Genomic DNA, 26,782 nt, shown 5'->3' on the forward strand with positions numbered 1-26,782 from the left:
GTCGCTATGCTCACTTTCTTCCTGAAGTTCTTCTCCTCCATTCCCACACTGTAAATTATTTTAGAGCTGCATTTATCATCCTATGCTAGTTGTTTATTAACTTAGATCATCCACTAGATATAGTGGATAGTGAGCATTCTGAGGCTAAGTTGCCATAGCTATTTCTATATTTTTATGACATTAAATTTAAGGATTCATCAATGTTCCATTTTATTGTCCTAATGCTGGACATCTGGGTTTCTTTCAGTTATTACCTATAGTAAATAATTATGTGATTTCTTCTCAACACAAGATGCTTTCCAGGGTATCGGGTAAGTGGCTGTAAGGCATGGACCCTTCTGCTGTGTGTTTATCAACTGGCGGACAGGTAGGAGTGGTCAGATGGAGTGTGTCAGCAGAAAAGAGGTAGGAAATGAGACCTAAGTGGAAGGGCGAGGTCAGATCATTTAATTGGGCCTCATAAGCTATGCTAAAAAAACACATTTCATTCCTCATGATATGGGAAGCCATTGGAAGATTGGAGTCAAGAAAAGAAATGGGCATGGTATCAAGGATAGATTATTAGCAGTGGGAGCAGGAAAATCAGTGAGGGGGAAACTGTCAGATAGCCAGAGACCTACTGTGGGAGAAAGAGGCAGTAGCTTGGCTCTACCATGAACCGGCTGAGTGATTTTGAGAATATAAGGGCATTTTTGTTTCGGTTTTCATAACTACAGACTCATCAGATACTTGAAGAGGAAAAAAAAAAATCACTCTCTTTAAAATTGACAACTTAACCAAAAGATTACTGTTGGTTGCCCATCCTTTCTTGAAAAAATGATGCAACTAATGATGGGGTTTTGGGAATCCCAGGCTTGACAGGCTGAGCTGATCCAGAGAAAGAGAGAAAGAGAGAGAGCATTGGGGCCAAAATTGATCTCAGCTCATGTCTTGATCTCAGGGTCCTGACTTCAAGCCCTGTGTTGGGCTCCATGTGGAGCCTACTTAAAAAAAGAAAGGGGAAAAAAAAAAGATAAGATGAGGTAATTAGGGCGGGTCCCGATCCAGTATGACTTGTGTTCTTACCAGAAGGGAAGAGACAAACGCCAAAGAAAAACAGAGCCCAGAGAATGGAGTTATGCCATTGCCAAGCAAGGGACTCCAAGGATAACTGGTGAACCAGGAGCTAAGAGAAAAAAGATGTGGAACAGGTTCTTCCCCGGAACCTTCGAGAAGGCACAGCTCTTGGTCACACCTTGATTTCAGGTTTCCAGCTTCCAGAACAGTGGGAGAAACCATGTCTGGAATAATCCTTATATTCTGGATAAGTAATTTCATTAATGTATGGGTAAATTCAATACATTTGAATAGGAATACAATGCGTATGGGCTTTGCCTAGATGGGACATTGGCTTTGTTCCTGTACATCTCAGGATTTTATTAACAGGGTATGGATGTTCAAAGAACATGGAGTTAGTCATTGTTTATAAGTCTTCACCTGCTCTCATCTCTGAACCCATAAAGCAAAATTATTCGGAGACATGGGACCTGGGGTGCATTTAAAATCCTCAGCCAAGTGTCATTCAGGAATGCCTTCGTACATGTAGAGTCTTAGTGGGACGCTCTGTCTGGCTACAGAAAGCCAAGGTCTTGAAGAGCAGAAGCAGTTCTTGAAGAAAGAACTTGAAGCAGTTCTTGAGGAAAGAACCACATGATGTGTGATGGCTACTTTTCAGCTTTACTCTTGAGTTGATAAATTTCACTAATGTGGTCATTTTCACTGATAGAAGGCTCTTGTGAGAGCCAATTTACAATGACTGGAGAAGCTGAGATTTTGCCAGAACTCTGTTAGGCCACAGGCCACATCTGGATCCTTGTATGTTATCCACTGCAGGCGTTGACCTAATGTGCTTCTGTAGGGCTAGATTAATTTAAGGGGACTTCTTGGTCCATGCCCCACTCCTCTTGCCCGCTCGCTTGTCTAGAGCTCTGACCTTCCTCAAAAAGGGAACCTATGTAGGGAGAGCTGGGAGAATCTTCTGCCCCTTGGCCTCTCTTTTTAGAATCTTGGCTTGTCCTGCTCATGACCCCTGGGACACTCACTGAAGTTCCCTGATTTGGAACCGCAGGACTTAGAAGTCTGTTTCTAAGGCAGGAGGCAGCTCAGATGAACACAGTGACTTGTATCAATGAACATAGACACACAGAGGAGAATACCCTGTATCCCAACACCTTGAACTTTTTGTCCTTTACCTTCATCCCAACACCTTGTCCTCACTTGGATGAAAAGGAGCCCATGAGAGCACAGTCCGTCCTTTGTTTCCCTTCCTTTCTAGCTCCTGCTCTTGCGTACTGTTTTCTCAAAGAACAAGTCCATGACGAGTGTTTGTGGAATAAATGTTAAACACACCCGTGAGCACACTCGCACAGGCGCCCTGAGGTCTTGGTTGCAAGGACTCTGCCACGCCAGCTGGTTTGCCCCTGCAGGAGGCATGGGCACCATTTGGCTGATTCAACCAAATGCCTTGTGTTTGGTGAGCTTTAGCGCCACTGTGAAGGTTTGTTTACGTAGCACCCATTTTACACATTATTTCCTGCATAACTTCGTTATCAAAACAAAACAAACAAACAAAAACAACAACAACAACAACAAAAAAGAGCTGGAACAGCTCTTTCCCCAAAGGAGAGAACCAACTCTCTTTCCTTCTTCCCGCATATTCGGAAAGCGTCTAGAATATCGTCTTATTGTCAGTCTGATGCTCATCTAGAGCTGGCTTCTCATTCCCCTGATGGAGAGCACCTGCAGGTGAAAGGGCTAAGGCCCTTTGCCTCCGCCCGGCAACTGATGACACTGCCGTCTGAAGCTTTAGTCTCTCTCACCTGGGGACAGGTGAGCTACAGGCGTCATTTAGCCCCTGGACATGGTGGCTCATCAGTGTTCAAGATTCGAAGTTGACAGCACTGCTTGAATATGAACTTTATAGAGATGTTTTAGGAAGCCACCTCCATGTCCCCAGTGGGCGACATTCTCTAGGAAGTCCACTTATTTTCACTATCGAATGCTGCAATAATGCTTCTCGTTGCGATGACCATCCTCTTTAATATTAATGAGCTGTCCCTGTTGGACACGTTCCTTGGGGACTGTGGGGCCGCTGAAGCAGGAATGGTATCTTCCTTACTCAGCATCAGGGCTTGCTGTGAACTCTGCCTGAATAGTACTCCAGCTTGGAGCTGGTTCCCTAAAAGCCACTAGATAGGACCGACTGCATTCATGGCAATCGTCACCCTTCTCTCCAACCGTGCCCTTTGCCATGTGACTGTCCTGCTTCTCCCACGAAGAGGCAGAATCTATTCCTGGTCTCTTGATTCCAGGCTTAGCCTTTTGGGCCTTGCTTTGATCAATGGGAGTTTAGCACACCCGGCAGAAGAGGGGGCTTTGCAAAAGCACCTGCATGCTTGCCCTTGGCCATGCCCAGAAGGGAGACATGCCTGGGCCAGTCTGCCGGACCCAGGAGGAATGAGATTCATGGGAGCAGAGACATGCTGCTTCATCTGAGCTCAACTAGCTTAGCCATGGAGGCATAGAGACCTCAGACTGTGTGATGAGCCACGCCCCAGATGACCAACAGATTAGTGGGAATCAGTGACTGTTTGAAGCCACAAAGTTTGGGGTAGTTGGTTAGTTTGGCATTAGCGTGACTTGCTATAGACAGAATGTTTGTGCTCCCCCCCGCCCAAATTCATATGTGTAATTCTCGTCCCCAGTGTGATGGTATTTGGATGTGGGGACTTAGGGGTTTTGAGGGTGGAGTCCCCATGAATGGGATTAGAGATTTTATGAAAGAGACTCCAGGGAGCGCTTGACCCTTCACCCATGCCAGGACACTGTGAGAGGACAGCCATCCATGAGCCAGAACATGGGCTCTCAGCAGACACTGAATCTGATTGTGCCTTGATCTTGGACTTCCTGGCCTCCAGAAGTGTGAGAAATAAATGGTTGGGGGAGAGGGGACACCTGGGTGGCTCAGATGGTTAAGTGTCTGACTCTTCATTTTAGCTCAGGTCATGATCTCAGAGTCGTGAGATCGAGCCCCAAGTCAGGTTCTGTGTGGGGCATGGAGCCTGCTTGGGATTCTCTCTCCTCCCCATCCCCCATTCTCATATACTCTCTAAAAAGAGAGAGAGAGAGAAATGGTCATTGTTCATAATCCACACGTTCTATGGTATCATGTTACCATGGCCTGAATTACCAATACATACCCCAGTTAACTGGTACAGTGGGAGATTCCAGAGAAAGTCACTGGTCAGAGTGGTCTGGAATTAGTATTTGAACTATGTGCATAGACTCAGCTGTGGGCCTGACCAAGATGCTCTCAGTCCAGTTACTCTGCCCAAGTTCCATCTCGATCACTCTGTGCTGGTCCAAGCCATCATCGTCTCTCACCTCGGTTTCTAAAGAGCCTCTGACCATCCTAAATGCTTCCACGCTTTCCCCCTGATATGCTTGCCACACAGCTGCCTAAATATACATTTAAAATCTAAAGCAGATCAGGGGTGCCTGGTGGCCCAGTCAGTTAAGCATCTGACTCTTGATTTCAGCTCAGGGTCATGAGATCGAGTCCTGCATCATGCTCTATGCTGAACATGGAGCCTGCTTAACTTCTCTCTCTCCCTCACCCTCTGGCCCTCCTGCCCTACTTAGTCTCTTTCTGTTTCTCAAAAATAAAATCTGAGCCAGATCATGACACTTCTCTGCTTACAGTGCATGAATGGAATCCAAACTCCTATATACACAAGCCTCTGCCTCCTTCCCCTTTTCCCCTAATGTTCACTTGCCGGGCGGGTTCCCTTTGTCCCCTCTGCCACAGGCTTTTGACATCCTACTTCCCACTTCCTCTTCTCCACACTCAAAGCTGATTCTTCTCCTGGGGGCTGGACCCTTCCTAGTCCATCTTAGATACTCTTCGGCTAGGGTTCTGCATCACCAACCCTCCCTCAACATTGGCAATAAGGTCCTCACCTGTACCCCCTAAACTCATTATTTAATGCCCTTCAGACAACTGATCACCTTCTTACACTCTGCTTTTGCATGCTTCATATCACATGGGATTCTCTGGAAGTATTTTTACGTGTTTCTTTACCTGTTTCTCCACTTAGACTACGTGATCCTGGAAAGGAAGGAGTGTGTCTAGCTTGTTTATTGATGTACATCCAGTGCCTGGAATCATAGTAGATGATCAAAAAGTGTCAACTGAATGAATAAATGGAGGAAGTAAGGAAAGAAACAAGAGAACAGACTCGGAATTAGGATTTGGTCTGTGGATCTGGCTACGGACATTGGTGGGCAAATATCTGAATCTGGGACTCCATCTGAGCCTGTGCCCAAAGGTTAAACAAAAGTCTGGAAAGATACATAAAAAAAATTGGAGAGATAAGTAAAAGTTAGGTGTTAGCAAGCATTCCAAACTATTTGAGGAACTTGGCTTTGTGTGTGTGTCTGCTTAAATTACAGTGGAATTTACCCAAAATACAATGTACAGGTCTTAAATGTTGAGTTTGGTTAAGTTTGGGCAATTTTCTTCTACCCCAAATAAGATGCATAACATTTTCATCATGACAGAAAGTTCCCCCCTGGGCCCCATTCTTTTGTCTTGGTTACCTGTCACCATGCCCTTCCCTATCTGGTGGTTTCCATGAACTAGACTTCACAGACACGGAATCATAAATACGTTCTCTGTGCCTTTTTATACTCAATACAATGACGTTGACATTCATTCAGGTTGTTGCTTGTGTCTGGGGTTTGTTGCTTTTTGCTAAGTAGTATTCCATAATTTATCATTTCTGCTGGTGGTGAACACTTTTTTTTCCCCCAATCTGAAGCCATTATGAGTAGTAAGGCGGCTAAGAACATTCTGGTATAAGTCCTTTTGTGGTTACGTGTTTTCATTTCGTTTGGGTAAATACCTAGGAGACGGATTGCTCGACTCACAGCTGGTGAATGTTTAACTTTTATATCAGAATTGGTCAAATAGGCCCTCAAAGTGATTCTACTATTTTATGACAATTCTACCTCACATGTCCAGTTCCTTGATATCCCCACCAACATGGATATGGGCCATCGTTTAGAAAATTATAGTCACCCTAGCTAGTGTGTGAGGGAGCTTTTGGTGGTTTTAATGTACCTTTCTCTGATGACAGATAGACTTGCTAGTCATTCATATATCTTCTTTTATAAAGTATTGATTCAAGTTCCTGGCCATCTTTTATTGGATTATCTTCCCATTTTGTTGATTTGTATTCCGAATATGAGTTCTTTGTCAGATATATATATATATTGTAAGTATTTTCTCCCTGTCTGTAACCTGTTTTTTCATTTTCTTAATGTCTTCTGGTTGAGCTTAAATTTTAATTCTGATAAACTGTCATTTATCAAACTTTCTTATTGTATGTTTTTGTAACCCAGCTAAGAAATCTTTGCCTAGCTAAGATCATAGATTTTCTCATACCTTTTCTTCTCATAATATTATGGTAGAAATCGTTCTTATGTGAGGGCCTAGGGGCCATCTTGGATTAAGTTTTGCGTGTGGAGTGAGGTGGGCTTGGAGATTAATTTATGTTCACACAGCATTCCAGTTGGGTCCGTCACCATTTGTTAAAAAGACATTCCTTTCCGCATTGGATTGACTTGGTACCTTTGACTGTATTAAGTGGGGGCCATATCTGGATTGCCTATCCGGTTACAGTTTTCCAAAGTTCCTGGAATAGTCATTGCATGAGGGTTCCTGCTGTACCACATCCTTGCCGACACTTGGCACATTCATTTATTCTAAAGTTTAGCCATTCAAAGGGCTCCAGAGTGATACTGTCCTGTGGTTTTATTTATTTACTTAAAATTGTATTTAAGATATACAATATGTTTTGATGTACATATCACAGTTTCATGATTACTACACTCAAACTGATTCACATAATCATCTCCTCACATTGTTACGTGGTGTGTGTGTGTGTGTGTGTGGGTGTGTGTGTGTGTATGTGGTGAGAGCACCAGAAATTTACTCTTAGTAAATTACCAGTATTCAGAATGATATTGTTAACTGTAGTCATCACACTGTACATTAGCTATCTCTACGTGCTCATCTTCTGTAACTGCAACTGTATTTTTTGACCAATGTGTGATTTTTATTGTTTTCCTGATTATTAATCTTTTAACTTTCTTATTGGTCTTTTTGTATAACATATCAAATATCTGTTAAAAATCTTTACTCTTATTACTTAGTTGTTAATAACTCTCTCTACATGTGATATATACACACACTGTTAAATATATAAATATGTGTAAAAATTACATATTGCAAATATTTTTCTCCAGTCTGTGGCTTGCATTTTCATTTTCTTGTTGATGTTCTTCATACTGATAGCAAACATTTATGTTTTCAATGAAACCCAGTTTATTATTTCTTTTACTTTATGTATGCTTTTTCTTAAATTAATCCTATCTAAGAAATTTTTGTTTCCCCTTAAGGTCAGTATACTTCTTCCTGTGTTGTTTTTTTCCAGGTAATGTCTACACGCAACATGGAGCTTGAACTCATGACCCCAGAATCAAGAGTCACATGCTCTACTGACTGAGCCAGCCAAGGTACTCCTTTCCATGTTTTCTCTTACATGTGTTATGGTTTCAGTTTTTACATTTCAGTCTGTGATGAATTTCAGGTTAATTTTTGTGTACGGCATGAGATCAAAGTCAACGTCCAATTCTTTTTCCCATTATGAATGTTCACCTATTCAAGAACCATTTGTTGAAAAGATTATCTTTCCCCACTCAGTTACCTTGGCACTTCTGTGAAAAATCAATTGGTCATGGGGCACCTGGCTGGCCAGTGGGTTAAGCCGCTGCCATCAGCTCTGGTCATGATCCCAGGGTCCTGAGATCGAGCCCCCTGTGGGGATCTCTGCTACGCAGGGAGTCTGCTTCCCTCTCTCTCTGCCTGCCTCTCTGCCTACTTGTGATCTCTCTCTCTGTCAGTTAAAAAATAAAATCATTAAGAAAAGTCAATTGATCATGTATGTGAGGGTATACATCTGGGTTCTATTTTCTGGTCCACCTGTCTAAACACGAATACTTCACTGTCTTCTTAAATAATTTTATAGTAAATCTTGAAAGTAAATGCTCCAATCTTGTTCTCCTTTTTCAGAACAGTTTTTGGGTATTCTAAGCCCTTCATGTTTCCATATAAATTTTAGATTTTCTGTATCCATTTCTACATCAGAGTCTGCAGATATGTTAAATGAGATTCCATTGAGCCTATGGATTAATTTGTAGGAATTGATGTCTTAATAATATTGAGACTTCCAATCCACGAAAGGAATATATCTCTCCATTTATCTGTCTTCTTTAATGTCTCAGAAGTATTGATAGCTTTAGCATATAGATCTAGTACATTTTTATTACATATTTACATAAGTTTTGAGTTGTTAAATGCTATTGCACATTATTGCTTTTTTTTTTTTAAAAAGATTTTATTTATTTATTTGACAGAGAGATCACAAGCGGGCAGAGAGGCAGGCAGAGAGAGAGGAGGAAGCAGGCTCCCTGCTGAGCAGAGAGCCCGATGCAGGGCTCGATCCCAGGACTCTGAGATCATGACCTGAGCCGAAGGCAGCGGCTTAACCCACTGAGCCACCCAGGCACCCCTCATTATTGCTTTTTTAAAAAAAATTCATTTTCCAGCTGTTGCTAGCATATAGGAATATAATTTATTTCTGTCTATTCACTTATTAACTATAGTAGCCTTTGTGTATAATCCTTATGATTTTCTGCACACACAATCATGTCATCTGCAAATAAAAATAATTTGCTTCTTCCTTTCCAATCCTGGTGCCTCTTTTTTTTTTTTTTTTTTTCCCTCTTTATACTCCTGGGTAGGACTTCTGGGGAAATGTTGAATAGAGGTAGGGGAAGTGGACATCCTTTCCTTACTCCTGATGGTAATGTAGAAAGCATTAACCATTCACCATTAAGCATGATACTATTTTTAGGTTTTACATAAATATCCCTTATATCGAGAAAACTCCCTTCTATTCCTACTCTGATGAGAGTTTTTATCATCAGTGTATGTTGAATTTTCTCAAATGATTCTTCTTCATCACGACATTATCGCGTAGGCTTTCTTCTTCATTTTCTTTTCATGGTGTATGACATTGATTGATTTTCCCATGTGGAATCAACCATGCAGCCCTATGATCAACTTCACTTGGTCATGATGTTTTATTCCTTCTCCATATTGCTACATTTGGTTTGCTAATTTTTTTAAGGGATTTTGCCTCTCTACTTCTGGGGGTGGTAGGTATGGTTTTATTTTCTGGTGATATGTTTGTCAGGTTTTGGTATGACAATCATACAGGCTTCATAAAATGAGTTGGGAATTTTTCGTATATTTTCTATGAGGAAAGACAAAATGAGACGTATGAGAGACATAATAGAAATAAGAAAAAAAGAAGCTATATGAGGAGTATAAATGATATGGATTGGCTGTGAATGATGAAGGACAGAGAGAGAAAAGTTTGACTCTCAGGCTTTAGAAGTTGGTGTTAGGAGGTGCCCTGCACTGATTTTGGTGAGATGAGCTTGAGTTGTGTTTTGACGTGAGACATCTTTGAGAAATACAAGGGAGGAGATATGGAAGGTGGGAAGCTCAGGGGGGATATTGGGATGCTCCAGGTGAGTTCTAAGAGTGAGTAGGAATCTCTCCATGATCAGAATTCAGTCTTTGGCTAGAGTTGTGGGTTGGTCTAGGGCTAAAATCAAAATTGTAGGTTCCATGAGGGTGATTGGGTCTCTAGCCATCTCATCTGACTAATCTTGGATTCTGGGTAGAGGATTCAGAAACTGTAGTCTGCAGTCAGCGGTGGATACACATATATCTGTTTCTAGCAGCATGACAGATTTTATAACCCTTCTTTTGAAAGCAACTAAAAATATTTTATTGAAAATATTTAGAAAAGCATCTCTGAGCTGGCAAGAAATTAAGAAAATCTCGAGGATAAAAACAGAGTGAAAGTTGGAATACAGAAGGTATTGGCTGGTGGCTTTGGCCTTGGCAATACCACCAGAAATGCCTTACATCCCCATGTAGCTTCGGGGGCCTAATGACAGACCTTAGTGTCAGAGCGTAACTCAATGAGGCAGCTAATAAGAGAACTCCATCCAGAACTGCTACCTCTTAAGGCTCCATTCTCACTATACGGATAAACTAGAAATATACGTTCTCCACTTAAGGAGACATGAGTGAATTCTTGCATCTCTCTTTGGGGCCGATGAAACAGAGATAAACCTGCCTTTGAATGTGCTGTTATGAATTGACCTTCATATAGGTTTGAAGCCCTGATTCCCCAAATCTGGTTAGCCTGAAACATTTCAAGCTGAGAATTTATTTTAGAGAGATCCTAGGTGGGTAGTGTCATGTAGACCTCCGGTGGAAACCTATGTCAATACTTGTAGAATGCATCTTCAAAAGAGGCCTCAAAGAACTTTCACAGATGACATTTCATGGGAGATGAATTCATAGTCAATATACATAAAACACACAGAAGCACCATCATCTGAGCCAGAAGAGCCACAGGCAAAAGAATCAGACAACTCATTATTCAAATGCCAGAATTAGCAAACACATACTGTTACGTAACTATGATTAAAATCTTTAAGGAAGTAAAAAAGAGATTGAGACTGGGGTATAAAATAGGAAACTACAGAAATGACCAAGTAGATCAGAAAATGGAACAAATAGAACTTCAATTTTTTAAAATTTTATTTTATTTTTTCAGTGTTTCAAGATTCATTTTTTATGCACCACACCCAGTGCTCCATGCAATATGTGCCCTCATTAATCCCCACCACCAGGCTCACCTAATTCCCCACTCTCCTCCCCTCCAAAACCCTCAGTTGGTTTCTCAGAGTCCACAGTCTCTCATGGTTTGTCTCCCTCTTCAATTTCCCCCAATTCACTCTTTCTTTCCTTCTCCCAATGTCCTCCATGTTATTCCTTATGCTCCATAAGTAAGTGAAACCATATGGTAATTGACTCTCTCTGCTTGACTTACTTCACTCAGCATAATCTCCTCCAGCCCCATCCATGTTGATACAAAAGTTGGGTGTTCATCCTTTCTGATGGAGGCATCATACTCCATAGTGTATATGGACCACATCTTCTTTATCCATTCATCCACTGAAGGGCATCTTGGCTCTTTCCACAGTTTGGCAACTGTGGCCATTACTGCTACGAACATTGGGGTACAGATGGCCCTTCTTTTCAGTGTTCCAGAATTCATTGTTTATGTACCACACCCAGTGCTCCATGCAATATGTGCCCTCCTTGATACCCACCACCAGGCTCACCCAACCCCCCACCTGCCTCCCCTCCAAAACCCTCAGTTTGTTTCTCAGAGTCCATATTCTCTCATGGTTCGTCTCCCCCTCCAATTTCCCCCAACTCCCCCAGTGCGTGGAGCACTGGGTGTGGTGTATAAACAATGAATCTTGGAAAAATAAAATCAAATTAAATTTAAAAAATAATATATAATTATATATGCATATGTATGTAAAACATTTGCTATCTGGCCCTTTAAGGAAAAAGTTTGCTTACTCTCAAAACAGAGGAAAGAATGCACACTCCATAGCATAAGCCCTGGGTTCGGTATGTACTGACTTAGGTTATTTGTGGCCTCTTTCCCCATATGTGCAGTGAGCTGGTGGAACGACAGAATCCCCAAGGTGCCTTCAGTTCCAAGATTTTACATGAAATATACAAGACAGTGCCATTAAATACAAGATGCCTATTTTGATGATATCAGCACCCTCACACTCATGTAAATGATGACAAATAATAATTACAAAGATGAGATACAAAAGGGCTCCCCTAACAAAGAACTCCCCAGAGAAGCCACAGTTTGAGCAGAAGCTGGGAAGTGGGGTGAAGGGAAGCTACGTACGCCTGGAGAGGACAATAGACACTGGGTTCATACCAAGCATTCATTAGCCCTGTTCTCTGCCTAAGGGAGCTTTGTGACTCAGATCACAAATTTCTCATCTATGACTAACTAGCAAAAAAAGGGAAAACACCCATGGTGTGTGTGTATGTGCATGTAACATCTGATTTGACTACAGCAGCAAGAAATTGGTCTTTTGTGAATTGATGTGATTTAGAGACGCCTACAAAATAAAAGTATGGTACTCCAGGAAGAGATGAATAAAATACCAGTGTTTTATTGGAATGATGCTGTGCAGCTGAAAAATTGTTGAGTTCTGGAAATGGAGAAATTGCATCTTTCAGAGTGCCAGCATGCGAGAGTGTACCCTGGAAGTATGCTATTTGGCTGTACTTCAGCTACCATTAAGCATACCTAATATTTTTCTGTCTTGCCTGTGCCGCCATGCTGACTTGGAAAGGTCGTTGGGGAAAGTGTGCACCAGCAAAACTGGCGACTTGGCTGTTGGCATAGAGCATATCCCGTTCTAGCCTTGATGTGATTCCAAACTGTGATCCCGTATCCTCTCTTCCATGAAGGGAAACTCGATCCATTTTCATACTGTGTGAAAATGTTGAGTGATTGAAATGCTAACACAAATCCTTTCCAACCCACATTTTATATGAAGAACATCTGCTTGGAAATTTTCTGTTCCAAGTATTGGAGGGAAGAAATGCTGCATTCCCGGAGGAGGAAAGTTTCTCTTTGGGTGAAGGTGAATCAATATGGAGACCATTAGTGAGGCCAACACTTGTTTCCACTTCCTGCTCTTATAGAGAAAGAGTTTTCCCTTCTTTGGTTGGTATCTCACACTTGTACTTGAAATAGCTCAAGTGTGGTGTTCCATATTAAATCAGTGTGGCAACTAAATTTCTAATGCAGAAATTTCTTGTATAAAGACTCAATTTTTAGAGAAAGATCTCATTTCTACCCATTTTTTTTAAGTAGGCTCCATACCCAGCATGGAGCCCAATGTGGGGCTTAAATTCATGACCCTGAGATCAGGACCTGAGCTGAGATCAACAGTCAGACGTTTGACCAACAGAGCCCCCCAGGCACCCCTTTACTCAACTAAATCTTTCTTTCTTTCTTTCTTTCTTTCTTTCTTTCTTCCTTTCTTTCTTTCTCTCTTTCTTTCTTTCTTTCTTTTTTTCTAAAGATTTTATTTGAGAGAGAGAGAGAGAGAGAGTATGAGGAGGGGAGAGGGTCAGAGGGAGAAGCAGACTCCCCACTGAGCACGGAGCCCGATGTAGGACTCGATACTGGGACTTCAGGATCATGAACTGAACTAAAGGCAGTTGCTTAACCAAATGAGTCACCCAGGTGCCCTCTTACCCAACTTTCTGATTGGGTCCATGTTCTGTTTGCAGTCCAATGAGACATGAGACCCGATCTCTCGTTGTGAAGGACTAACATGTCAGATTTACCCAGGTTCCCGATTGTAACCAGGGAATGGCACGGTATTTTCGAGTTTCAAAGTTCCTGCTACCACTCTTCTTGTCAGTAAAATGGGTTCTTTCAGGAAAGCCGGAAGAATAGCTGACTTAAGAAAAAAACTCATAGTGCTAGACAGGTATTACTTTGGTAACTTGTGGGGAACAAACAGGAAGTTTGGGAAGAAAATGAAAGGCAGGAGGAAATGTAATATAAATCTGTGTCCCATGGAGAGGAGTGGATGGATAAAGGGCTTTGCCAAGTCTCAGTCCCTTGCACAACCCTTTGGAGAATATCATATCATTTAGTCTGACCTCCAGGTCACCCCTCCATTTCAATCTTCAATGAGCTACGTTCCCACTGTGCTTGCCACAGCCCCACAAACAGGACTCAGAAAATACGAGAGCAAGGGACATGCCTTTGAAATTTATGTGGAAAGTTTAGAACCACAGAAAGAAGCTCCACTTCACAGAGTGAAGAACTCTACTCAAAGAGGTAGAACTAGGTAAAATACTTATAAATGTTCCTTTTATGCTTGGCTCAGGGCACTTTGCTGGGCTAGGGCCAAATATTAAAGCAGCAGAGGCTGGCTGGGGAGCTTCAGTGGCTGAATTGTCAATATTATGGCTGGAAAGCAAGGAATGATTTCACATTCTTGCTAGCAGAACGCCATCTAAGGTGGCTTGATTGCATTCATCCAGGAATTGTGTTAGTTAATGTGAAGTCCTTGCTGATGAAAGGGTCTCAGACTATTAGAGAGGAAGACAGAGATCTTGCCTAGCTTGGACCTGTGAGTCCCAAGGAAATCACACAGGGACATGGGGACAGTTGATACTGTTCACAGAGGATGGTAGAGCAGAGCTGAGAGAGCTGGATGGTTGTAGCAAGTGGCTGGAGGTGGTAATACCAGTAATGCTGGTTGTGAATGTCCACTACACAAGTAGCAGTGTAGACAGTGGCATCCTTCCCAACAGGCTCTTGGTGGACCATAACTGGACTCCAGGCTTTTGTCCTCCCTTTATCTCTGCTCATTTCCTCAAGCTTAGTTCTCTAGCATTCTCATCGTTCTTGGAGCTATCCAATAGCTGTTCATAAGTTTTCTCTGGTTCTTAAGTTTTTCAGTATCAATTTCTATAATTGACAGTCAGGTTCCTCCCTGGATGATACTGATGGGTGGTCAAGAATAAGGGCTTGGCTTTGTGTTACATGCAAGGTGCAATGATCACATTGGGTCACCCAACCCACGATCTCTGGACAATTAAGTGACTTCTACAATGGATCAGTCTAAGGAGCCTGAGAAGTTCAATGTTTGGGGGGCAGGAAGGCTGCTTCTAAAAAAGTGGAAAAGGATAAACTCAAGTCTCTAAATCCTTGGTTCAAGGACAGACTGACAAAGACCCCATGACAGCTGGTTTAAAGACAAAGAAAACGAAACAAAAACTCTAAATTCCTGCATTTATAGATCTGAGATAGGCAAAAATGTGATAAAGAGATTCTTTGGTTGCTGAATGTTGGTGACATTTGAATTAATGTCTCACTAGGTCTCTTATATGAAGGTTGAGGCATCGAACAAGACAGAGTGACATGCCAAAAACTAGAACAGATTTATGGTAGGATTCAGAGGACCCTGAAGATATGCAAACTCTAAACCCCCATTTATTGTCCTCCACCAGCCAAAGAGATCCCTCCCCCAGTGTTTGAAGAAGTTGTTTATCCTTTATTGATGACTCCCTAATTCCTTCCACTCTCGGTTTCCAGACCTGGAGTCAGATCCCTGCTATGCCCTAGGGTACTGTGAGAATGATTGCATAATAAAAGAATGACAGGAACTTGCTACTTTATAAAAGAAAACAAAATTGAGAAAAATACAGCCAATGGATCCTCAGCAAGCTTGACCTAAGAAGGTATCCCGCAATATTAGATCAATCCTGAATTTACTGACATGAGTAAACTCATCAGAGGTTCTGGATGTAATCTGCTACTCCAAAACTAGTTTTACTTCTAATTTTTGGTTCTTGTTGGTTGACTGAAAACTCGACTCAATATTTGTCCACTCTGAGTGAGGTATAGATGTGAAAAACTACTTAGTACAATGTCAAGGACTTCAGGGCATAGGGATTTGGCAGCGGATTTATCATATGGCTTTCAACCATCTTCCTAATAATATCCAAAGCAAGAGAAGTCTTATCCTTAGCCTTTCACAAAGGGACCTGTAACCGTTTACAGGGATAAATGTCTTGGCTTTCTGGGTATTATTAAACAGTGGCTTTGAGTCAGTACTAATTCTGGGGATATAACTGCTCATTGTATTTGAGCAGTCAGAGTCAAATTTTAAGCCAAATCTACCTCATAGATATACAATGGGCTCCTAAAACTTCACCAAAGTTATTTTTCCAATTCTTATATGTTTGAATAGTTATCTGTACATGTCAAAAGAATTATCATTGGCAATTGGAAGAATGGGCTGTATAGGTGTCCTTGAAGTTCCTCTCATTTAACCAAAGAGCAAATCATTTCTGAAAAATCCCCCAAAATAGCATCTCAATCAATGACATGGAACGGTAGGGGTTTGTCATATGCCAGGGATGTCTGGATTTCAAAGAATGGCATTAGATGATTATACGTGACAGGCCCTGATATAGTTTTCTTAGTGGGTTGGCCCCTGGTCTGGCAAATTTTTTGTCTCCAGCTCAGTAAGAACATCAGAAGCGCTTTTCTTCCTCCTGGTAGGATCATCATCTTCATAATCTATCTCCTGTTTGAACCATCAGTCTGAATCTGTGCTCCACAATTTCTTCCTGATGAGTTAACATTGACAAAAGCAGAAGACTAAAATGTTTAATTCGTGAAGGCAATAAAAAAAAGTCATGGATAAGCGTCTCTAATGTCTTTGAGATGCTTGATAATTACTGCTCCCTGGAGGCCAGGGTTGATGGTAGGGGAACATGACTTCCTAGCATGAACAGGGACTGTGGGGTTATGGGAATGCAGAAACATGTGCCATCGGAGGCAAGGTTGATACAATTGCTATAATGGGTGGGGAAGGCTTAAGTAACAAATAAAGTACGTTGACCTGCGGTATCTATTATGATAGTTATTGGTGACGTTCCTAAGGTGAAGCACATGAGAATCTGGATAAGGCGTTGCTTCATTTGTATAATCAGGAAAAACTCAATTTGGTGAATGGGAGAAGATTCACAACCATTTCAAAATCCAGGTCGATTCAAAATCTAGAGGTATTGACAGGGGGAGGTTGGGTGCCCTTAAGAGAAGGATCTAAAACATCACTAAACATAAATGGATAGATAAGTGATAGGTAGATAGGTAAATAGAAAGATAGATAGATAGATAGAGATATTTCCTCAAATTCTCCCTAGAATGAATCTCTATCTCTGTGTCAAGGTAACTGGACACTAGGGAAAGGAGAATGCCTAAAATTTTTGAGGTCTGTTGGACACAAAGTGAAGCTGACCTCAGGGGATCTGGTAAAGCCATCCTGGTCCCATAGCTAGAGTCAGAGCTTGGGTTCAAAGTAGAACCAGCCTATGATGCAGCCATTGCACTTGGGTATTTACCCAAAGGTTGTACAAATACTCATTCAAGGGGATGCATGCAGTCTGATGCTTATAGCGGCCTTATCAACTATAGTCAGAATAAGGAAGCAGCTCAAGCGTTCATCAACTGACAAATGGTTAAAGAAGATATGTTATGATTGCACTACTGGGTATTTACCCCAAAGATACAGATGTAGTGAAAAGAAGGGCCATCTGTACCCCAATGTTCATAGCAGCAATGGCCATGGTCACCAAACTGTGGAAAGAACCAAGATGCCCTTCAACGGACGAATGGATAAGGAAGATGTGGTCCATATACACTATGGAGTATTATGCCTCCATCAGAAAGGATGAATACCCAACTTTTGTAGCAACATGGACGGGACTGGAAGAGATTATGCTGAGTGAGATAAGTCAAGCAGAGAGAGTCAGTGATCATATGGTTTCACTTATTTGTGGAGCATAACAAAGGGGACAGGGGAGATGGAGAGGAGAAGGGAGTTGAGGGAAATTGGAAGGGGAGGTGAACCATGAGAGACTATGGACTCTGAAAAACAATCTGAGGGGTCTGAAGGGGCGGGGGGTGGGAGGTTGGGGGAACCAGGTGGTGGGTATTGGAGAGGGCACATATTGCATGGAGCACTGGGTGTGGTGCAAACAATGAATACTTTTACGCTGAAAATAAAAAATAAATAAATAAATAAATAAAAAGAAAATTATGTTATGTATATATGATGGAATATCACTCAGCCACAGAAAAGAATCAAGTCTTGCCATTTGCAACAATGAGTATGACGCTAAGTGAAATAAGTCAGAGAAAGACAAATACCATGTGATTTCACTCATATGTGGAATTTAAGAAACAAAACAAATGAACAAGGGGGGGAGGGGTGGGAGAGAGAGCGGCAAACCAAGAACCAGACTCAACTATAGAAAACAGTGGGATGGTTACTAGAGGGGAGGTGGGTTGGATTCCTTGGGGGTTGGGGATGGATTAAATGGGTGTTCGGGATTAAGGAGGGCACTTGGGATGAGCGCCCAGTGTTGGATATAGATGTTGAATCACTAAATTCAGTACTTGAACTCATTTTACACTGTAGGTTAAATGGAATTTAAATAAAAACTCGAAAAAAGAGAGCTTATTGAGATAATCAGGGTTGGAGCCCAGAATCAGATTGGGTTCATTGGGCCATCAGAACCTGCATGTGGTTCTTTCATCACTTTCAAACATAGCAACTGACATATTTGGCAACTGCTAGGTTTCTCAATTTTATTTTCTCAAGGTAGTGATGAAGGGTCAGGACAGTAAGAAGAGCCCAACGGAGCCTCTCTGAGATACTCAGAACCAACAGTCAATTCTGGAAGAATTGCAGAAATTAGCACCACCATCAAATACCTTGAATGATGCAGAAGTGGGAGGTCTGATCCCATCTCCCTTCAATGAGCCCTTCTGGTCTCCAAAAAAACCAGATGGGCCTTTAGAGATGATAATGAACTCTGTATACTTAACAAGGTGATAACCCTAAATACAGCTGTTGTGCCAGATGTGTTCTATTTACCAGACGGACGAACCCAGGCTCTGGACCTTGGTAGGTGGCTGTCAATGTAGGGAGGGAATGTTGGATGCTTCATACTCATTTGTAAGAGACACACAAGCCGTATGTGTTTACATAGCAAAGACAGCCTTTTACCATTTCTGGGTCTCTTGGGGCTATAAAAACCTGCCTGTTTCCTGCCATAATGCAATCTAGAGATCCAAATCATCTTGAGATTCCAAAAGGTATCATCCTGGCCCAGTCTATTTTTGACACTGCAGGTTATTAACCGACTTAGTCATTAGTGGCAAGTATTAGAATACACGGACAGGTGTATGCATGCAGAATGAAGAAATAATCCCCATGAAGACTGACTGTCTGAGACATTGTTGTACTTGTAGATGGTCAGTGGTATAGACCTCGTTCTTCCTATCGCTAAGAAAGAGACATGCAGCTTGGTGGGCCCCTGGATTTTGGAGGCAGCTGACATGCCCCTGGAACATTTTGAGCCAACAGATCCAATGGTGGTGGAGATATGTGGGATATATAAGGATCTTGAGAGGAGCCCCCTCGAAAGTCCCAAAAGGGAAGTTTTGGCACAGACCCATTCTAGGAAAAGTTTCCTAGTTTCCTAGTTCTAGGAAAAGACCATGAATTTCAGAGCTGAGAACAAGCTCTGGTTCATCTGAATTGCCTCTTAAAACTCTCTTCCTATTACATGGCTGAGTTGATGCTTTGCTGTAGCTGCCCCCACAGAGATGAACTTCAGTGAGCTCACAAGTTCCCTAGGACCCGAGCTGGTGCCTGGTCTATGCATCCTCGTACCACATCCTATGGAGAAGAGAAATCTCCCTAGGGACTAGAGTATGAAGCAGTATTTCTTATTATTCAATTTGTAAAATGATTTGTCAAGGTGATTTAGGACCCCATGAGGGGAAGATTAGAATATTGATGTCTAGGAGTTTAGGGGAAGTCAAGTGAATGGCTTTCCCGGAATGGATCCAGAATGTGAAAAAAAAAAAAAAAAAAAAAGGTGTTATCCCCTGTGAAAGCCCACAAAAGACCTTTACTGAAAAGCTCTCTATAATTAGGAATATACCAGTCATCGCATTTCTTGGTGTTTGCTTAATGAGTTTAGGAACAAAATGTTTACAGAGGAAGCCAGGCAGGTGTATCTTGCTTAAGACCTTGGATTTGAGCTCTTCCAGTCTGACCTGGCTTCTGCCATGGCTGTGCCCCATTAATCAGTGACCAACACTGAGTCCCATATAGCAATATAGCTAGCAATGGACAGCAGCCAATACCATGCAGGTCTGGTGATTTTATAATACTTCCATTGATCCTAGAGTGGGATACAATCTCTATTCACTAAATAGACCCTTATTTTGGATTTTGATTTTTTTTCCCCTTGTCTATTGTGCTTTGGCCAGTACATCTGTGGGCCTCCTAAATGTATTCTCCACTGGGACATGGTAGCTCAGTCGACATTGGCTCCTGGACAAGCAACTGACTTTCCGGTGAAAGAAGCATGGTCATGGAGGATACCAGTGGCGTTCTTTGTTCTGATCATGTACTCTGAGGTAGAAGCCAGATGGACCAGTGGAGCAGCCATCAAAGACTCAGTTATGACACTATCAGGGCCACAAGTCTTTGCTGTAGTAAGGTGACCGACCCCAGTTATCCAAGACAAAGAGGATTGTTGCTGGGCACAGGGAGAAGGATGGCCAAAATCTTGTGGGCTCCTCACCCCTCTTGCCTACACGAGATCATCTAGGACCCTGGGATCTTAGGACTGAGGCTTTAGATCCACCCAAAATGAAGCAAATTATCATCTTCCAACTTCATTTGTTTTCCAAAAGTGATGAAAATCCCGAGTGTTACGGAGACCAACATTGACGGTCTTGCCTGGAGAGGACCATTCGACATCAGCTCTCCCACATCGAAGCTGGCTGTTGTAACTGGTGAGACTTTGGCTCCTCTCCTCTTGTGGGGTTACAGTGCAGATGTGGCTATATTTTGAACATGTGAGACACAGTTACAATTATTAAGTGGAACCATTTTTAATGGAGGCGTAATAAAAGGAAGAAGGATAAAGGCTATCTAGGTATTATATGAGCAAGCCTCTGCTTCATTTCTGGCTATTCAGTTCCAAAGTTCCTCCTTTCAGGGTTTTCCTCGCTCTGAAAATGAAAGGAGGAACGTATTCCCTCTCCTCACATTCCAGAAGGTAGGGTATGGGACATGCTTCAAACTAGGACAATCAAATGATATACAGCCCAGTACTTTAAATCTTGAAGTAATGGTGTGTATAAATACAAGGAAAATGACAGATTTCTCTGGGCACCAGTGGCAGATGTCCAGCAGTGGAGACACAACGTCACTCTAATCAGACTGCTGTGTTGTGTCGTGATCTCGACAATGTGTGTTCTCGCCTCCTGTCTTCCAAGCTTGATGCCCCAAGTCACTCTCTTTGCTGCTGAAGTCATGCAGTGTTGAAGTCATGCAGTGTTGGTGTCTGCTGTTTGTAACCAAGAACCCCGGGAAAGAATCAGGCAACTCCAAGTCTGTGTAAGGCGATACGGGGTATGAAGTCGGAGGAAACAGAGCTGGTCTTATTGGTAAGAGACTGGGGGCCTCTCACAGATTGTGATAGGAAGTGAGGCCAATGGAAAGTTACACACGGAGTTGAATCTGCAACGCTAGTTCCTCTGTGGACGCTTTATTCTTGAGTTCCTGGAACAAATTTTGGAAGACAGGAAAGAACAAATTAGCTGTTAGCCATCGTGTGTATTTTTATTTAAGTCCTAACTGGATGGTTGTGTATGGAGTTTATTTCAATAGGTTTTATGTGAAGTCTAAGCTTTAAGACATGAATTTTTTTTTTTTTTTTGGACTTGAGTTGAAAGAGAGGCTCCTTTTTAACTGTGACTGAGTCTTATGGAATTTATGCTAATATACAGCACATAATGTGTACAAAGATGTTCATTACGGTGCTACGTGGCAGGGAAAAATTGATAGAAATTCATGTCAAACAATAGAAGGAACACGAGGAATATGGGGTGAAATATTATGAATTCACCAACCATCTTACTCACAGAGATTTCAATAACTTACTAAAATACTTTTGATCCTGATAATCAGGATATAATGTGGGTTGAGAAAGATAAAGTTGTATCCAATGTGATTTCAAATCTGCAAATACATTTACGAGTACATGCCCATAAAAATTTCTGGAAGGCAATACATGATTGCGACTGCTATTTTATTTTTATTTTATTTTTATGTATGTAAGTAGGTATGTATGTATTTTTTAAGTAGGCTCCACACCCAAAGTGGGGCTTGAACTCATGACCCTGAGATCAAGGGTCACATGCTCTCCCAACTGAGCCAGCCAGGTGCCTGACTATTTTTTAATCAATTTTTTGTATTGTTGAAAAGCTCTACAAAGGCATGTGTAATATCTACAATGAGATAAATATGATATATGACATTTATTGTAGTTATTAATGGCCGAGTAGAACATAATTGTTGCATGAGATATTAATGGGCAAAAGCAACATTTGAGTAATACTTATTGATTATACAGTAGTATTGCATCAAGGTTAAATTTCCTGATTTTGATTACTGTGTGTATGCAAGCCAATGTCCTTGCTCCTAGGAGATACACACACTGTTGTATTTGGGGGCAAAGGGACAGGATATCCTACAACTTATTTTTAAATGAGAGAGGGTGGGAAGGAGGGAGGAAGAGAAGTAAAGCAAATGTCGTAAAGTGTTAAAATTGGCGAATCTGTGTGAAAAGGATACAAGTGTTCATTCTACTAGGCTTCCAACTTTTCTTTAATTTCGAAATTATTTTTTAATTTTTTAATTTTTTTTAAGATTTTATTTATTGATTTGACAGACAGAGATCACAAGTAGGCAGAGAAGCAGGCAAAGAGAGAGGAGGACGCAGGCTCCCCGCTGAGCAGAGAGCCTGATGCGGGGCTCGATCCCAGGACCCTGGGATCATGACCTGAGCTGAAGGCAGAGGCTTTAATCCACTGAGCCACCCAGGTGCCCTAGAAATTTTTTTTTAATTAAAAACATACATCCTGGGGTGCCTGGGTGGCTCAGTCGGTTGGGCGGCAGACTCTTGATTTCCCACTCAGGTCATGATGTCGGCGTCCTGGGAGGGAGCCTGGTGTGGGGCTCAGGGCTGAGTGGGGGCTCTTCTTGGGATTCTCCCTCTCCTTTTCCCCTCTGGCCCTCCTGCCTCTCACACTCTCACTTGCTCTAAAATACATAAATAAATCTTAAAAAACATATGTCCTATGATGATATTATCAGCAATTAGTGACTAGATTTTTTTGTTTTGGGCGGAGGGTCCTCTTCTCTCCTAAGACGGATCAGCTTGTTGCAAAGACTGTAGGCGTTGAGGTAAGACCCATGAGGCAGAATCCTAGGTCTGAGGTTGATAAAGCACATAACCACAGGCAGGGCATTTCCTCTCTAGAGACTCAATTTCCTCATCAGGAGAATGGGGCTAATAATATTCGCACAGTGCCGATCCAAACGCTTGTGAATCGCCTCATGCACCATTTCACCACGGCCGCACAAAAATTTGCAAATTGCTCTTAGCAACGAGTCATACCTGCTCTCAGTGCGGACTGGGCGCTGAACCGCCTTGCCTCGACGACTTACCAGGCTCAGAATCTTCCACTGGTCTCTGCGCTTTGAAGAGGCAGAACAGTGCAGGTGTCCTTCAGGCACCAAGCGGAGAGAAGACCTCCGGATATCTGAGCGAGGAAGAAAACTATTTACCCCTCACTGATCGTTGTACCAATGGGGTTTTTGTTTGCTTGTTTGTTTTCAAATGGATCATTCATTTCATCTTTGCCACCGGGCGCTGAGGTCGAAAACCCTAAGAGAGTGATGTGATAGGGAGGGAGGGTGAGGCAGGAAGAGGTTAAGAAACTCCTCTGAGATCCCACCGCGGGTGGTGCAGGCGTCCATGGATCGAGCCTGTGGCTGTCATTCGCTGTCCCTGCGCTCTGCTTCTCCACCTTAACATGAAGGAATGACCCGGGGATCTTGTGCAGATTTCGATCTGGGTGAGGGTTAAAACAGTAAGCGGTGCCAGCACTTGCAGGCACGTGTGCTCAGATGCTGCATTTCTAACTGGCTTCAGGGTGCTCTGGATGGGGCCGGCTGGTGGATGTAGAAGGGACCTAGAGGGTCAACCCCCGCTCATATTTGTTTACATGGATCCTGGCAATCTAGACAGACTCCAGGCTCCACCCCTGCCAGCCTTAGCCTCAGCCTGTGCCACCCCGCGCCCCAGGCGCGCTGTAATTCGCACATAAGTCTGTTGTCTCGTTGTGCTTTGTCCCGTTGTGCTGCCTGCTCTCCAGCATCGATGCCTTTATCCTGCTCCTTCTGCTGGAAAGGTTATCAGCCTCAGGGTGTCACTACCATAAGTGCTTTCCTGACCTTGCTCCATTCAGCGTCAGCTGTCTCTCCCTCTGTGCTCATCCAGGGCCATGCACAGACTCTCGTTTTTCACACTTAACATTTTGTGCTGCTTTGTTTGAATTTCTGCCTCTCCCACCAGATGGTGAGCTAGGCAAGGGTTCATGTGGTGTTCTGTGTCCCTAGCACCCAGCGAGGGCTCACCCCATTCAAGGTACTGGATAAATATTTGTAGGGTGAGGGATAAAAGGAAAATGATTGGGCCCAGAGTGAACAGGGCAGCAGCAGACATCAAGCCATATTTTTTCTGCTCTAATAGTAAATCTTGCAAACCGTTTGGATCTTTAGAACCGTCTCTCCCTTCTCAACAGTGGGACAAGTGTCATCTCCATATACGTATACATACATCTTGTTGTATTTATGTCTTAAGTACATTCTAAAATGAACATAGAAATACATTAAACAAGGCTGATCTAAAACGAGAAGAAGTCAAAGAGCTCACATTTTTTTTTCTTAAAGATTTTATTTATTTATTTGACAGACAGAGATCACAAGCAGGCAGAGAGGCAGGCAGAGAGAGAGGAGGAAGCAGACTTCCTGCTGAGCAGAGAGCCCAATGCAGGGCTTGATCCCAGGACCCTGAGATCATGACCTGAGCCAAAGGCAGAGGCTTTAACCCACTGAGCCACCCAGGCGCCCCAAAGAGCTCACATTTTATTAGCACCCAACAGTGGAATGTCTCATAGGCTCCGGGGTGAGGGGTACGCACTCACCCCGGAGATCCTGGGCTAGAACATTAAGTCACTAAAATCACTGGTACACACTTTAACGGTACTCAGGTGAGTATGAATCAGATGAAATAAATAAGGAGAGAAGAAATAGGTCCAGGTAAGTAGAGGATATCCAGGTCCTGGGTGTTTAGGTTCCTCTGGAGACAGAGCCAAAAATTATACAGGGTGACCTAAAACCCAACCCAGGAAATATCTGAGGCTTGATAGAAAGTGTCTTCTCCTCTGAGGGCTAATGCACTGGGTCCTGAGACTCATACTGGAGGAATGCAGGGCCCTAGAGGATAATTCAAGACTCACCCCCAATACACTCTGGCTGAAAATTAAAACACTTTATTTAGCATCAGGTAATTTGAAGCCTGAGTTTAATAGTCTTTTGTAGGTACAAAGAGGTCTCTTCTTTCATTTTACTTTGTTACTGAAATTACACATTTAACCCTTTCAGGCGCTCACGTCCTTGGTGGATGAATTAGAAAGCCTCTCCAGGACAAGGTTCGACCCAAAAGTGGAAGCAGGAGCATTTGATTGGGCTGCTAAAGATATGAGGCCAGGGTGTAGGGACCCGAATCCCTTTCTGGCCCCCAGGGGTGAGGTTCACGGTATAAATAAATATGGTGGATGATCCCAGAGGTAAGCCTTATTTGCTCATACATTTCCAAACCATGGGACTAGGCATGCATTTGGTGCACAAGGCATGCCCTTGGAACCCACTTCTCTGCCTTAGCCTTTTCCTCCTTCTCCGTGTCCATCCAGAACTCTCTCACAGAGCTGGCCCCCCCTCGAAAGCACACAGTTCCCACCAGGATTGTACATACTTACCTCCTGATAAGCCACAGCTCAGCCTGGCATGACAGTAATTCTCCCTGCAGGGTCTGTGGGTGTCAGTGATCTTGGAGGCTCACTATGACCTCTGAGAAGCTATGTGATGCAGGAATCCAGCTTCAACATCGACACCTTGATCAGAGTGTGGGTCACTGAGAGAGGCTTCCCAGAGGTGCTCAGGAGTTAGTCTACACTCACTGTCCCTTTTATCCTGTGGTATTACTGACCCATAGTTCTCTCCCACTGAGGTCCTTCTGAAACAGATCAGACGATGCTAGAACTCTGGTGGTTCAGCCATATGAGCCTCTCTTGAACCCACTCCATACTCTGCCCCCAGCCTCAGTTGGAAAAGTTGTGCCAAGTGGGTCCAAGGCTCAGGTCTAATTTGCTTTGTCTCTCTTCTCTCTCACCAACTACTTTGCAGACATGGGCATTACCCTCCTTGTTACCTTCCTTCTCTTCCCTACCCCTAGTGGATTCTTCTTGTCTCAGTGAGCATGTCTTCCGAACTCTACAAAGGAGACATGGAATTATAATCAGATCGACGTCAATGTGCCGGTTAACCGTTGCTGCCTCACCCTCACTCATCTTGACATCTCCTCTCTGACTTAGATGCCCCACTTCTGAACTCCTACAGGCCCCGAGCAGACTGTGTTGCTAACACATGAGTGAGTGTGAGATGAAAAGAAAAAGTCTCATGCCAGATGGCTCGAGTCCAAATTCTGCCCAAACCCTGCAATTTTGTGCAAACTACTTCACTTCCATTTTTTTTCTTTTGGCCTCAGTTTTTTTTTTTTTTGTCTGTAAAATGGGGATATTAAATATGTCCTCCTTCCCAAACTATGGGGAGGATTAAATGAGGTGTATATATAAGGTGCACAAAACAGTACCTGAAAGAGAGCGCTATAGAAAACGTTGGTTGGCTTTGTAATGTTTGACACCATATCTGGTTCGATGCCTCCCTGCCCAGATCTCACTGTAATTTCTTTAAGGTAGGGTCTATGTCTTGTACATCTTTAGTCCCAATTTGTGCCCAGCGACTGACACGGGATAGATTTTTGATCAATGCTTGTGGAGTGAATCAGTGAAACCAAAGATTGTTGAGGAAAGGAACATAAGACAAAATTTTATTCTTTTCTTGCAGAGAGAAAGATACTCTCAAAGTAATTTTGTGTACTTGTCAGCCATCCCCTAAT

The 26,782-nt window shown here is 42.7% G+C and overlaps 1 long non-coding RNA gene across 1 annotated transcript in view; it reads left to right on the forward strand.

The window, feature by feature from the left end:
* The window catches only part of LOC125090979 (uncharacterized), a 32,050-nt gene extending 6,591 nt beyond the window's left edge, over positions 1-25,459 (forward strand). Inside the window, exon 3 of the long non-coding RNA XR_007124538.1 lies at positions 25,210-25,459. This is a non-coding gene — a long non-coding RNA (uncharacterized LOC125090979). The remainder of the gene's footprint in view (positions 1-25,209) is intronic.
* Positions 25,460-26,782: the final 1,323 nt, after the last annotated feature.

Source organism: Lutra lutra, chromosome 18 (assembly GCF_902655055.1).
Source record: "Lutra lutra chromosome 18, mLutLut1.2, whole genome shotgun sequence".
Taxonomy (NCBI): domain Eukaryota; kingdom Metazoa; phylum Chordata; class Mammalia; order Carnivora; family Mustelidae; genus Lutra; species Lutra lutra.